The sequence below is a fragment of the Microtus pennsylvanicus genome, chromosome 4 (assembly GCF_037038515.1).
Source record: "Microtus pennsylvanicus isolate mMicPen1 chromosome 4, mMicPen1.hap1, whole genome shotgun sequence".
NCBI lineage: Eukaryota > Metazoa > Chordata > Mammalia > Rodentia > Cricetidae > Microtus > Microtus pennsylvanicus.
Window position 1 is genome coordinate 69,192,361 of NC_134582.1, and position 13,835 is coordinate 69,206,195.

A 13,835-nucleotide genomic window follows, 5' to 3' on the forward strand; every position below is an offset into this window, starting at 1 on the left:
TTGGAAAAATCTTCACACACACACACACACACACACACACACACATATTCACACACATTCAATTACTCACACACACACACACACATTGCACACACTCACACAGACGTGCACACAGCAAATACTGTAAAGTATGTGTAATTATGGACTATGGGAAGAAAATATAAGAGTGTTCATTGAAGTTTTCTCTTAATATTTGTATAATTGAAAAAATTCATAAAAATGCTCCACATAATATTATTTAGAGAAATATATAATACCCTGCAAGAGTTCAGTGACTATATCGGATATATTTATAGATAATTGCTATTTTATAACACTTGGATGCATTTTCTGCAGTCGTATATTGTTTTTATTACTAAAAATTAAAACCATATTCTGTCGAGCATCATTATGCTCTCTGCTTTGCATAGATTATCATGCTGAATTCTTCCCACAGCCCTCAGAGGCTACTTCTATTGCTCATTTCTGCAGTCGAAGAGCCTGTGAGGCATTTACACACTCATCTGTAACAACAGCATCGGGACGTAAGCCCAAGTAAAACTAGTGTAATTTAGCAGTGGTTTTCAAAATGTTTAGTAAATGAAAAAAATCTACCTATACCATGGACGATTTACCCTAGAGGCACTACAGCTGCCCAGACATGGAAGCTGAAGTCAGGATTTCTGTGCCAGCTGTGCAGGGAGTTGCCTGCTTGATCCCAGATTCTCCTTTAGAGCTGTGCTGTGGGCCCAGGGCACCTTCCCTCGCCTCCCAGCTGAGCCTGCAAGTGCTGAACTGACCAAGGCTCTGCCATTGCTTTGAAGTCTCAGAGGAATGTCAAAAGTTACATTTGACCTTTTGAATTTTAGTTTGCAGTTTGGTTCCATCATTCTGAAGGCACCTTTTAGTATTATCTGAACTTTTTTATTTGCTTTGTCTTTTACTTATTTACTTAGTCTTTTATTCCTATCACTGCAAGGGCTAAAAATAAGAAAATCATTCTCATTTTTTGCTAAGTTCTCACAGAGAGAGCCTGTCTTTCTTTCTTTTTAATTTTTTTAATTCATTTTACATACCAGCCACAATTCCCCCTCACATCCCTCCTTCCACTCCCCCCTGCCTCCCTCTCCCATGTTTCCTCCCACCCCACCCCCACTCCTCCAAAAGGGTAAGGCCTCCCATGGGGAGTCTAAGTCTGGTACATTCGGTTGAGACAGGACCAACCCCCTTCTCCCTGCATCAAGGCTGGGCAAGACATCCCTCCATAGGGACAGATCCTGGTCGCATTGCTAGGGCCCCTCAGACAAAGCTACACAACTGTCTCCCAAATGTAGAGGACCTAGTTCAGTCCCATGAAGGGAGAGCCTGCCTTTCTAGGCATCAAAGGAGGGAAGGGACCGAAAAGGACCATGTGTCTTGAGGTACTAGGCAAATCCAGAGTGGGCTTTTGTCTTCTCCTTTGCTTTGCCTATCTGAACACCACACTTTTTGTTTTCAGGGTTTAAATTTAGGCTCAAGCTGAAACAAGCTACAATCAACCGTGGCTAAGGGCCTGAGTGAGTGTGTGTGTGTGTGTGTGTGTGTGTGTGTGTGTGTGCGCGTGTGCCCTTTCCGTACCCAGTAGGAAAGCTAAGAACTGTGTCTTTGAAGGCTCAAGTGCAGTGGTGCAGAGACCCAGGAGTTGGCAAAGAATGTCAGTTCTTCATTTGGACAGAATCCCTGAGCTCTCGGAGCTTCACCCATTCTTGTCAGACTCTAAAGACCAAGTTTATTTTGGAATTTCTGCTTCAACCCAGGATTTCCAGTACAGGTTTCAGGTTACTAACTGTAGGGTGGGGGTGGGGGTGGGGGAGCAGGCTATTTCCAAACACACACCTCTATTGTGTTAGGCCTGCAATGTTTGTTTTACTAATTCTCACAGAATAGAAAATCAAAAATGGTTTCTTGGTTTAGTATTTAGCAGTTTGTTTTTCCAAGTCTCATTATCAAGGCCATTACAGAAGATCACTGCTGTAATAAACACTTCTCTTGAATGTGACTACGTAACATGAGCCAAGGAATCTTTCACTAAGCATCCACCACTCTTAACCTCTCAATGTCTGTGTCTGTTTGTAATTTCTGTTGTTGTTGTTGTTGTTACTGATATAATCAAGATCAAACTTATCCTTTTGGGGTAGGAAAAAAGATGAAAATAAAATTTGGAGCCTGTGAGTTACGCACAAACCTGTGAGCCATGCAGTATAAAGAGACCCCGGCTGCCCAAGTTGTCCTCTGACCTCTGCGGCACTGCTCGCTAACACACGTATTGCTCAGTACAATAAAAACATGGATACACATTTTTAAAATGTAATCTTTTGGAATAAAAACTGGCCTTTGTTGGGACACATGGATTCATGGAGGATACCCCAAAGTACGTACAATCAAGAAACATGGGCTCTTACAAAGGATAAAGCATTGTTTGGGGAAACCCCAGAAGCCAGTGATTGGCAGTAGCAAACAAAGGTCTATGATTAATTGTTGGAAGCCTCTGATAAGGGCATTGGATACCAAGACACCAGAGCAACGCTGGCTCTGAGTTAACCCTGCAAGGCACACAGGTCAAGCGTTGTAAGGCTCATTTGACTATTTCTCTTATCTGTTTATCTTGAAGATTTCAGTTAAACTTACTTCCTTAACTGAACATGAATGAGCAGTTCAATTTTCTTAAAGCCTTCTACCCAGTCAGTAAGTAGATGCGACTGTGGCGTGGTTAGCGCAGTCGGGGAGAGCTGGTCAGTAAGCAGATGTGGTTAGCGCAGTCGGGGAGAGCTGGTCAGTAAGCAGATGTGGTTAGCGCAGTCGGGGAGAGCTGGTCAGTAAGCAGATGTGGCTACGTGGTTAGCGCAGTCGGGAGAGCTGCTGCACAGCAGCGGGCATCCTAGTTTCAACTCACGGCTGCCTGTGTTCGAAAGGCTGCAGCTGCTTGCGCTCTTCTCATACTCCAAGCATGTGGAGCTCCGAATCCGTCTTTGCATGCATTCAAGCAATTTTCCTCTTTATTAAAATTTTTAGTTTCCATAGCATATACATAGCTGTGGAAGACGGCTTTTCTTTGCAGCCGATCCAGTGTTTGCATGGCTCCCTTGGCTAAAGTTTTCCAGTCTTTGATATTTTAGTGTCTTCATTTATTTATTTATTTTTGGTATGTGTTCAAGTGAGTAAGTACTGTGCAGATGTGTGCACATGTACTTGTGTGGTGGAGGTAATAGGTTGATGGTATGTGTTTCTTAATTCTTTTTCCTCTTACCTTCAGACACAGGGTCTCACACTGACTGTGGGAGGTCACCAATTGGCCAGACTAGTTGGCCAACAAAGCCCCAGCAAGCCTTTTGTCTCCACCTCCTCAGTGCTAGGAGTATAGGAGTCACCACCACATCCAGCCTTTGATGGGTTCTAGGGATCCAAACTCATGACCTCCCTACATGACAGACACTTTGCCAACTGAGCTATGCCCGTCTTCTGATAAGTTTTTTTAGTGATAGCTATTATTTTGATGTTCTTAATAAGATGATAAGGTGTGTTGGGCATTGGTTCAAGACATGAACCCTCCTCCTGAAATCATTCACAACTGGACCACAATCACAAACCGTGGTGTAAACACAAGACAGGGTAAGGTCAATGTTATGTCATGACCCTCTAGAGAACTTACTGAAAAGGTGTCAGTCTTTGGAAATCACCCCATTCCTCCTCTCTATGTGGAACACATTCAATAATTTTCTTCTTTCTTAAAGTAGTGCCTGGGAGAAAGCAAGGTGCTGAGATTGTTAGAGTCACCCATGCCTCTGGTGCAAAATCTATAGATCAGTCCTTAGCTCTCATTTTCCATGAATCATCTGAACCATGGACATAGTTGATCAGTCCTTTCTCTTAAACAGTGCCCTTGCTTGGCTCCAGGGGCACCCCATTCTCCCCGACTTCCTCTTTCACTGACTGAACAATGTCTTTGCTTGGCCCTGAGGGTATCTTACTCTCCCTGTGGAACCCCATTTTCTTCCTTCACTGACTGGTCCTTTTCTTTTCTTTTTTTTTTTCTGGCTGTTTTCTTCTTTTTAGAATTAGAAACCAAATCAAGATCAAAGCATGTGACAAGACTGAAAAGATTCACTAATGGTGACAAAAATAAAGATGCAGGAAGAACATAAATATGCAACTATAACTGCAACCACAGTGCAGCAAACCGAATACAACCAACCGCTGACCAGACTAACTCAAACCTACCAAACACCACCAACCGCTGACCAGACTAACTCAAACCTACCAAACACCACCAACCGCTAACCAGACTAACTCAAACCTACCAAACACCACCAACTGCTGACCAGACTAACTCAAACCTACCAAACACCACCAACTGCTGACCAGACTAACTCAAACCTACCAAACACCACCAACCGCTAACCAGACTAACTCAAACCTACCAAACACCACCAACCGCTGACCAGACTAACTCAAACCTACCAAACACCACCAACCGCTAACCAGACTAACTCAAACCTACCAAACACCACCAATCACTGACCAGACTAACTCAAACCTACCAAACACCACCAACCGCTAACCAGACTAACTCAAACCTACCAAACACCACCAACTGCTGACCAGACTAACTCAAACCTACCAAACACCACCAACCGCTGACCAGACTAACTCAAACCTACCAAACACCACCAACTGCTGACCAGACTAACTCAAACCTACCAAACACCACCAACCGCTAACCAGACTAACTCAAACCTACCAAACACCACCAACTGCTGACCAGACTAACTCAAACCTACCAAACACCACCAACCGCTAACCAGACTAACTCAAACCTACCAAACACCACCAATCACTGACCAGACTAACTCAAACCTACCAAACACCACCAACCGCTAACCAGACTAACTCAAACCTACCAAACACCACCAACCGCTGACCAGACTAACTCAAACCTACCAAACACCACCAACCGCTAACCAGACTAACTCAAACCTACCAAACACCACCAATCACTGACCAGACTAACTCAAACCTACCAAACACCACCAACCGCTGACCAGACTAACTCAAACCTACCAAACACCACCAACTGCTGACCAGACTAACTCAAATCTACCAAACACCCCAACTGCTGACCAGACTAACATCAAACCTCACACCAGGGACAGCTAACCAGACTAACTCAAACCTAAACCCAGGACTGCTAATTGGACTAACTCAACACAACACTGATGATCCATTATATCCAGGTTTACACTAAAATGTTGCAAGGTGAGAAAAATGCAACCCAAACAAACAAAATGAGAGCCAGAAGCAGACCTACATCTCACAGATGGGGCCGGCATGAGAAGACAGAGTGTAAAGACTGTTTTCTGTGAGGCCTCAAAAGGTGGCATGAAAGAACACTGCAATTTAGAGATGAGAACTCTAAGAAAGGACTAAAAAAAGAACTAGAAATTACAACTGTGTAGTAGCATGAGGAACACTTTCAACAGGTTCGTTAGTATGTTGGGCATCAATAAGGGAAGAAATTTGTCATACAATCAAAATCATAGAGCCTATAGATATATGATCACAGAAATGCCACAAGCAGACATATGGAGAAGCATAATAATATTAAAATAACAGAACAACCAAGAAGTGTGGGATAATTCCAAAAGTTGAAAACTGCAGACTTATGATGGCCGAAGGAAGGAAGCAGAAATGGAGTAGAGATGGTATCAAGTCATGGGATCTCAGAGGCAGCAATAGGTCCACTTTAAAAAGTGGATGGCTGTCCTTTTCTTTGCAACTACCACCCAATAGGAGTGAGCACATACCATGTTTGTCTTTCTGATTCTGAATTATCTCACTCAGAATGTTTTTTTTTTCTAATTCTGTCCAGTTGCCTGCAAATTATAAGATGTCACTGTTTTTTATTGCTGAGTAGTACTCCAGTGTGTAAATGTACCACATTTTCTTTATCAGTTCTTCAGTTGAAGGACATCTAGGTTGTTTCCAGGTTCTGGCTATCACGAATAAAGCTGCTATGAACAGAGTTCAAAATATCCTTGTGGTATGATGGAACATCCTTTGGGTATATGCACAAGAATAGTATAGCTGGATCTTAAGGTAGGTTGACTCTGAATTTTCTGAGAAACGGTTATACCGATTTCCAGAGTTTTGTACAAGTTTGCAATGGTAATGAGTTCGCCTTGTTCCACATCCTTTCCTGCGTAAGTTGTCATTTGTGTTTTTGATCTTAAGTATTCTGATAGGTGTAACATAGAATATCAGAGTTGTTGTGATTTCAAACCCCAAGAGGTTAGATAATGAGGAGGTCCTAAGGTGGGGCACACATGGTACGTCCTGGAAAGGGGAAATAAAAGAGACTTCCTGGTGGGCTGTGGGAGCGTGAGGATGGGAACCCGAGGGACTGGGTTGAGGGGTGGCTGAAGGGGGAGAGTACTGAAGGAGGGAAAGAGATGACTGAAAAGGGGCGCTTTTGGAGTCAGGTAGAAACTGATCCAAGGTGAACTCCCAGGAATCTATAAGAACGACCCCAGCTAAGACTCTGAGCCATGGTGGATATGTAACCAGAACTGGCCTTCTCCTGTGACCAGATTGGTGACTACCCCAATTTTCCTCCCAGAGCCTTCATCCAGAAACTGATGGAAGCAGATGCAGACACACAGCCAAACATTAGGATGAGCTCAGGGAATCCTGCTGAAGAGAGGGAAGAAGGATTATAGATGCTGGAGGGGTCAAGGATATCACAAGAAAACCCACAGAAACAACTAACCTGGCTCATAGGAACTCACTAAACCAACAACCAGGGAGCCTGCATGGGAGCAACCTAGGACCTTTACAAATATGACACTTGTGTAGCTTGGCCTACGTGTGGGACTCCTAGCAATGGGAGCAGGGGATCTCCCAATTCTTTGGCTGGCTCTTGGGAACTTATTACTGAATTGCCTTGCCAGGCATTAATACAAGGGAGGTGCTAAATCTTACCTAAACTCAATATGCCTTCCCCTTTCTGAACAGAAACAGAGGAGTGCATTGGATATGTCTGTGGGGAGAGAGTAGAAGGGGAGGAGGGAGGGGAAACTTTGGTCAGATGTAAACTAGATAAATAAATAAAGTGTATGATCAGAGAGGACACAGAGCATAATGAGGAGGGTGAATATATCAGTGAAATTCAGTATTTTGTCTAATTAATATACGATAGTAAAATTGTTTAGATAAAAGTATCTATGATAGCATTTCCTGTTCAAATTGGAAAACAACAGCAAAAACAAAGAACCATTGAAAGAAGCTAGAGAAATAAAACAACACACTCCAAAGAGAAATGAAAATAAAAATCTTGTTGGCTTTCTAGTCAGGACTAATTCAGTCAAAAATAGAGGAGAAGGAAATATTTGAAGTGTTGGGACTATACTTGCCTAACACTGGTGGAGGACCAGTACCAAACACACAAACGAAAAACACTTAAAGCCAATAGTGAAAGAACAAACTGAACTAAAAACTAGATAAAAGACACTAATACACACTTACTAAAGAAAGTGTGAAGATGAGAAGTAAGCAGGGAGAAGGATGCGCTTCAGGGAAGTGGAGATTGGAGCACATCACCGAGAGATGCAATGCGACGTCACTGCATCCTGTAGACGGTGAAACGCCCAGCACTGACCAAACTGTCTGCGGGAACAGGCGTGCCAAGGGCGCGGCTGCTTAGGGCCTGGGCAGCCTTCAGATTCACATTGCGTTTATTTGCCAATATTCGTTTACATTCTGTCTGTCTGTTGGTTTGATTGGGAGTGGGGAGCTGCGTTTGTTCATTGGGGTGGTGGGGCACACTCTGTGTGCAGGTGTTCATAAGGAGACTCAAGGTTGACCCCAGGAGTCTTCGTCACCTCCCACCTTAGTCTTCAACAGGCAGGTATCTGAACTGAATCTAAACCGTCTCACTTAGCTAGTCTTGCTCTGGAGACTCTTGTTGACTCTGCAAGTAATAATATTTCTACTTCAGTGTGGCAGTTGTAACCCATGTACTGTAGAATGCAGTATGCTAACAACAGTGTGTGTGTGTGTGTGTGTGTGTGTGTGTGTGTTTGTGTGTGTGTTTGCTGGGGGACTGGGTTTCATGACAACTTTACTTTTTTGCCCAATTTTCCTTTAAACCCCAAACTGCTCTAAAAAAAATAGTCTTACTTTTCAAGTGAAAAATAAAAGCCTTCTCAGACAAAATCAGAAAGAAACTCAAGTCTTGCAAATAAGTCCTGAAGAAATGATGAGTTTCTCAAGGAGAAGAAGAGCTGGTGTAAGTCAGAAACTTAAATCTAGATAAAGGAAAATAAACCAGGGGCCGCCAAGAGGAACAGAGAGGAGCCCTCTGTCATTTCTGCGGACCAGCAGTACCTCATCTCATGATTCTGCTTTTATTTCCGTCTTCCATCGTATCCATCTGAGCTATACAACTTTTCCTGGTCTGTCTGCCCTGGGAAACAGCATCCACCTAAAGCCTGGAGCTTCTGGCTCTTTCCACATGTCCGTTAACCAGGGCAAGAAACTGCAAAGTCCAGTGTGAGGAGGCCTGTCTGCAAGTGCTGGGGAGACCGTTACAGCAGGTAAGAGAGGTGCCTACCTAGCCGTGAGGCACTGAGCATGGTCGGGTGAGTGTGTGTGTGGAGGGGGTTAAACCTGATTTGTAGCTGGAGAATGGGCAGTAATTAGCCGAGGGAGATGAAGGCTATAGGGAGAAGAGTGGATTCCAGACACAGAGTCTATGCAGAATAGAGATCTTTCTATGGAGAGACATTCAGAGGCAGGAGCTGTGGGAACAGAGCAAACGAGGCAGAGTTTAAGGAGGCCCACATGAAGAGTGTACTGTAAGCTGGGCTGAGAAACACCATGAAGGCAGTGGAAAGCCATTTGATCTTGGAAGCTGAGTTGTTTTAATGACCTTTTTCATTGCTCTGACAATGAAAGTTGATGAAATCAGCTTACAGAAGAATGAATGCATTTCGGCTCCCAGCTTGAGGGTTGGTCCACTGTGGTGGTGAAAACATGAAGGAAGGGGCCTGAGACAACTGGTCCTCCCGTGTTCAGTCGAAAAGCATAAGCGAGGAGGTGCTGGTACTCGGCCTATTCATTCAAGGACCCCAGCCCACCGATGGCCGCCACCTATGTTCCAGGTGGATCTTTCTTCCTCACCGACTTGCCCAGAGGGACTCCTGGGTGATTCCAGTCCATTGAAGCTGATAACGGAAATGAATTATCATAGGAGCAAAACAGGTTAAATTGCTTTTTCCAAAGTTCTCTCTGGATAGTGTGGAGAGGAGGTGCCATGGTTACAGACATGGGCAGTGAAACTGACAGAAGTAAAGCCATGCCTAGAAAGACTGTGGGGTTAACTAGAAAGCTGGATAAGTGGTCTCAGAAGAATGAGGGGTATATCTGACCTGAGTGCTGGGATCTGGACCCAGAGGAGCCAACTCAACATCCTGTTAGCAGGCCCAGCGCCTTCAGCTGACGAGAAAGAGGTCTGTGGCGATAGCAGTCTTTAAAATGATGAGCTCACTTGTGGACATCTGATTTGAAAACTGTCTCAGGACATGGAGAAAAAGCATGAAGCTAAAACTTGAAGGAGAAATTTGTGTCGGAGAGAGAAGACCTGGAAATTGTTGGTGAAAGGTTGTGAAGAGACTTTTGGATTTATTTATTTATTTATTTTACCACAGATGAAACTTTCTGATGGGAACACAGGTTTATGGAGCAGGAATAACTCCACGGTGAGCGAGGGAGAGGTGGGGACAGGAATTTTAACTTGGGCATCTCTACTCCACAATCTGGCTTTGTATCTTCCCGTACTATGGACAACTCTTCCCATCTCAAAGAATTCTGGAGATATTCCTGTTTTCAAAGGAAGTCCAGCCTCGGAAGGTCACTGTTTACAGTCCAAACATTCCTGACTAGAGGAAAAACAAAACACATGTTTCCGGAGGACTGGTCTCTGAAGCACTTTAGGCAACATCCCACCCTTCTGTGCTAGACCTGGAGACACAACTGGATGGGACCCTGCCATCTGCTTCCTTGCTCAGCCTGTGCTTCACTTGTCACTAATACAAGGATGGCTCCATGGTTGCTTCTGGCCATCCCCTCCTCTGGAATATCCACTGATGTCACTTTTCTCCTGATGGGGATTCCCACACTTCACCCTACCTGACCCACAGCTCCCATTTCCTCTTTTCTCCAGACAGCACTTTAGTCTAAAGCCTTTTCTAATTTCCCACCCAGAGGAAGGAAACTGAATGTCCATTGGAAGTGACCTCATCCCCTTGGCATCCCCCTCTCCTACCCCCAGCACATTGTCATTTCATTTGTGTGGCCTCTTGGGTCCTCAACTGTGCAGAGACCTGCTCCAGGGCTGACACCAGCGCTCAGGCTAGCACCCCTCACACTTTCTCCTGTAACAGCTCATCTGCTTGTGGAATACATTTGTTAGTGATTACAGGCTGTGAGCTGTACCACTACACAGGGCTATGTGATGGCCCAGAGCCATGAGAAAACACATTAGTAATTTTTATGACCCTAATACACCCATGCAGGATTTCCCCCAAACAGAAAACATGCATGGATTTTATTGTCTTGCACAATTAGATACCCTTATGGCTGACATACATATATTAGAACTAACAAAACATGGCTTTCCAGACAGCCAGAGTGGAGAAGCTTCTGACTAGTTAGTAAACTCCTTTTTTTAATCTACTCTGAGGGATCTAAGATGCACAAGGAAATTGTTTTTGTTTTTTAACCATCAGTCTGCTTTACTGTTTGTCTCACTATAAGTAACTAACTTTTCTTAACACCTAGCTGCTTCTGAGAACACATTGCAATGACAAGAACTGGGGGAGACTGGGAATTCATCAAGAATTCTCGTTTCCTTCCAAAACTCATCCCTAGACCAGGTCCAGCTCTGGTTGTTTTATGGGGTTTTGTCATCCAGTCAAGGTGTCCGCATAGACAATGACAGATCCTCATTGGGTCTATTTAATTGGCCTTAATAAGAAGTATAAATACTTTATATGAGACATCGTTACATCTGAGTGTGGTACACATTATAATCCTAACATTTGGGAGGCAGAGATAGAAGAAGGATTATGAATTTAAGGCTACACTGGACTAGCCTGGCCTACAGAATATATAGTGAAATTCTATATCACGAAACCAGAAAGTTAAAAGAAAAAAGGAGAATGAGGATAAGAAGAGGAAGGAGAAAGAGGATTAAGAACAAGCAATGGAGGAAGAGGTGGAGGAGGAGAACGCCAAGGCAGATGGCTATGGCGGCCATGCTTAGTATCTTCTGGGAGGCTTAGGAATGCTGATAGGGGAGAACCTGGATGGCCTAAGTTCTCTCAGAAGAGCGTTGTCACATTTTCCATGAAGAAGAGACTCACTCGGAATCTGGCTGCTCCTGAAGCCAGGCTGATCTAGTGGGAGTTCTACCTAGAGCTGGGGAAACTAGCCGTCTGAGTGGACGACAGGTGACATACTGCCAGGGAACAAACCTGCATAAAGCTGGTAGTCGGCATGCTATTTAGTCTAACTTTGTTGACTGCCTCTCTAAACTCTCGTTCAGCCTTTGAAAAATTCGCATTCCCTTGAGTGACCAAGGGGGCCTGGCAAAGTACTCTGGCTATCAGAGGCAACGGGAAAACACAGTAGACTAAGCAGAAAAACAAAGGACAATAATGTATGTGTTTTACTACATGACTTTCTACGTAGCAATTAAGTTGCTAAGGCTCAACTATATGAGGCCTTCATTTAAAAATGAAAATGTTTGGGGAGCAAGGGGAGGGGTGACCCAGTGAAAGAATACAGATCAAGGGTGCACATGGCCCTAGATTTGATCCCAAGGAGCAACACACACACACACACACACACACACACACACACACACTCAGAGACAGAGATAGTAAACAGAGAATGCATGAGATCTTCTTGGGGTGGTGACTATTTGTGACATCTGTTATAGCTTAGGTCTTAAATGTCCCAAAGAAGGCCCATGTATTAAAACTTGGTTCTCATCTTGGCACTCTTGAGAGGTATAAATTTTTGCTAGAGGCTTGTGAGTGTCCCCTGAGGGGTAAATAGAAACCTTGGCCCCTCTGACTTCTGTCTTTCCCATCCCAGTCAGGAGATGATGGTTTTGTTCTGGCATATACTCTTGTCCTGAGTCTTGCCTCCACACAGGTCCAAAGCAACAGGGTCAGCCTTCATAGGATGGAACCTTTGAAACTGTGAGCCAAAAGTTATTCTGATATGGGATTCCCCTCTGTATGCTGTGAATATGTTTTATATCCCCTGGTTGATAACAAAGCTATTGTGGCCTATGGTAGGGCAGAATATAGCTAGGTGGAAAAACTAAACTAAATGCAGGGGGAAAGAATGTGAAGTCATACAGATACCAGCAACCACCAAGGAAGCAAGATGTGAGGTAACAGACCATGAGCTTTTTGCTAAAATATAAAATAATAAAAATGGGTTAAAAATTTGCTAGGTGGTGGTGGCACACACCTTTAATCCCAGTACTCGGGAGGCAGAGGAAGGCAGATCCTGTGAGTTCAAGGCCAGCCTGGTTTACAAGAGCTAGTTCCAGGACAGGCTCCAAAGCAACAGAGAAACCTTGTCTTGAAAAACAAAACAAAACAAAAAAAACGAAAGAAAGAAAGAAGAAATGGATTAATTTAAGATGTGAAAGTTAGTTAGTAAGAAGTCTGCGCTAATGGGCTAAAGAGTATGTAATTAATATTAAGCCTCAGAGTGGCTTAATATTATTTCATAAGCAGCTTCAGGAACAGGCATGTGGAGAAAAACTGGTCCAGTGGGGCCAGAGGGATGGAGGTATTTCAAGCTACATTATCATTCTCTCTTTATAAGCACATTATCACATCTATGTTACAGTAACAGGAAACTCATCACCATCGTGTTTCTCCTATCAGAATGGAATGGAAAGGACAAATTTATCTTGCCTGCCTCACCTAACCTTCATGAGGTTAAATAGTATTTACTGTGTATGGCTCCCAGGGAGTATAGATGAACCCAAATGCAAACAATGTGGATATGTACCTTGAGGCAATAGATGATCCATTTATTATTCTTTTAATACCTGGACCATATACATTCCCATTTCTATTCACATTTTTGCTAGAGGCTATGTTCTGACTCTACATAGGCATTTATCTGTCTCCTCCTACACCACACACACACACACACACACACACACACACACACAGAGTGAAGCTGGAACTCACGACTCCATCTCTGCTTGCCAAGTGCTCTTTCACTGATGAGCACTTTCTTTCTACTTAACTTTCTTTTTACTTTCTATTTGAGACACGGTCTTGATGAGTTGCCCAAGAACTTGTAATCTTCCTGCCTCAGCCTCCTAAGCAGCTGTGTCACAGGGCCTGGTTGAGAGGCACTTTTATTTAGTGAATCAGTTAAATGTTCTTCTCACTGTGGGCAAATACCTGATAGAAAACAACTTAAGGGGAGAAACGTTTGCTTCTTTTCCTGCTTTCTGAGGCTCCATATGCTTGGGCAGAGGACATCACGAAGAGAGACCGTGTGGAACAGTTCCTCAAGGGTGACAGGAAGCAGAAGGGGCAGTCAGCAGCAAGATCTAACGAGCGAAGTTGTGGTGACGCGACCCGTAAGGAAAGATGTCTGAGCCTGTGCCCCCAGGGTGAGGCTACTGAGCACACGGTGTGGTTGCTGAGTAGGAAGCCATGGCGGTGCAATGCTCTTCTAAAGACACGTGTCCAGATGTGCCAACCTGGGTGACATCTCAGATG